Source organism: Setaria italica, chromosome VIII, assembly GCF_000263155.2.
Source record: "Setaria italica strain Yugu1 chromosome VIII, Setaria_italica_v2.0, whole genome shotgun sequence".
Lineage (NCBI taxonomy): Eukaryota > Viridiplantae > Streptophyta > Magnoliopsida > Poales > Poaceae > Setaria > Setaria italica.
The window spans coordinates 13,106,200-13,108,596 of NC_028457.1; positions in this window are offsets into that span (position 1 = coordinate 13,106,200).

Below are 2,397 nucleotides of genomic sequence, written 5' to 3' on the forward strand. Positions count from 1 at the left end.
TCTGAACATCCGATGTATCCCTACTAAAGTGCAGCCCTCGTATCCAAGCAGCCCCTAAATATCCTCGTAGCGCCCGCCATAGAGGCCGCTATAGTGGTAGTGGTACTCCCCCGCCACCAGATGCCCAAGATAGCATGTCGGACTTAGCGGCCGCTATTGTCCACTATTGCCCCGTACATGTTAGGCCGCTATACGCTATATTTACCGTCGAAGTGACATATGAATATGAATATGAATATGAATCAAATGGTAATAATAATATTCATAATGGTTATCTAGGTAATAAGAGTTATTGGATGAAACATGAATTTTCGTATTAATTGATACTCGGGTGGTGGTGGCCTCGTGGGGTGCGGGGGTGCGGAGGAAAGGGGCACGGTGGGGTTATGTAGGATTTTTTCACGTTTGCCGAGTGTCCCCGATTGGCGCACTCGGCAAAGTTTTTTTTATTTTTCTGCGAGAAAAAACTTGTTGCCGAGTGTAAAAAATAAAACACTCGGTGAACCTTTTGTTTGCCGAGTGCTAAAAATAAAACACTCGGCAAAGCCTTGATTAACGGAGTGTCATTACTTTGCCGAGTGGTTTTCGCGAAACACTCGGCAAAGAGCTCTTGCCGAGTGCCCGACGGAATACACTCGGCAAATAAAAGTACACTCGGCAAATTAGAGATTTCCCGTAGTGATAGGCAAAACCACCTCCAAAACCAGCCTAGAGGGTTATTTAGACGGTTTTGGATAGTTCATGGGTAGAATACCTGGTTTTATAGTTGAGGGAGTTAAGTAAACGAACCTTAGGTCAGGGGGTGGAGTAGACTTATTCCTAGAAATAAATTAGTACATAGATAAATGAAATTGAAAAGAACTCTACTTTTTGATAACTTCCTCATTTTGTTGCTACTGCAGATCTTATGAAACTGATAATATCATATAGATATACCTCCAACAAACATTAAAAGGATCTCAGATGACTCTCATCGAAGCATGACGTCAGTTAGAAAATTAATTCCTATTGGAAGTGCCTAACTGCATGAATAAGGTACTCCATCCGTCCCAAATTACTATTCGTTTTGGCTTTTCTAGATATAGCAAAATCTATGTATCTAGAAAAGTCAAAACGAATAGTAATTTGGGATAGAGGGAGTATTTGGTAATTGGTAGGAGCATCCGGTTGACTACATCAATCTCATCTAGTATAAAGCCATGTAGGGCCCCACTCTCTGTGGCATTGACAGTAATAGAAACAGTAGCTTTCCCGCTCCAAGCTTACGTACTTGATCCTTTTCTTCATCAGATATGATGGTGATTGTTCGTATAACACCTTTCAGGTTGCCAAGCAACACAGCTCCCCGCTGGTGTACATGGTGTCAAACAAACACCAACAGCAGGAACCTATTCACCGTTGGTTTCAAGTAAGACCCTCTTGGATGATGGCTGGTGGGAGATGGGCGGAGCTAGACAAAAATATAGGGGTGCACCACTTCATAGCATATGTAGAATATTCATGCTAACATGGTGAAAATTGAAAGGTGATAAGTGATTGTGGATTTTTTTTAGGGTGCGGTCGCACCTGGTGCCAACAACGTAGCTCCGTCCCTACACCAGGTGGATGGATCTTGAGAACAAGATGACGTTAATCACTACGGGAAACAAGAAAATTGCTGGGCACTCGGCGAAGGGCGAAATACACTCGGCGAGCCGTTTGCCGAGTGTAACACTCGGCAAACGGCACACGGCAAACTTTGTGATGGCAAACAAGGACTTGCCGAGTGTTTTCTGTCGCGCACTCGACAAAGACTTTGTCGAGTGGCCAGAAAACACTCGGCATACAATTGTTGAAAAAAATAAAAAAAATCTTGTTCCGCCACCGACGCCAGCACCACCAGCCACCACCGGCCACCACCGCCAGCACCACCGGCCACCACCACCAGCACCTCCATCGGCCACCACCGCCAGCACCACCGGCCACCACCGGCCACCACCGCCAGCACCTCCACCGGCCGCCGCCGCCAGCCACCACCACCAGCCACCAGCCGCAAGTAGCACCACCACCACCAGCCGGGAGGGGAAGGGCCGGAGGAGAGGGAGGGGAGGGGCGCCGCCCGCGCTGGCGGATCTGGAGGAGGGAGGCGGCTGTGCCGGAACCGGGGGAGGCGGCGGCTGCACCACCAGCACGTCACCACTATCCACACCGCCGCCGCCGCCACCATCCACGCCCGCCGGATCCGGGGCCCCCGACGCGAGTCCCCGCCGGATCCGGGGCTCCCGACGTGAGTCCCCGCCAGATCCGGGGAGGATGGGCGGATTCCCCGCCGGATCCAGCCGGATCTGGTGAGAGGGGCTGGGCGGCCACGCGAGGGAGGGAGGAGGGGAAAGGAGGGGGAGGTGCGCCAGTATGAGA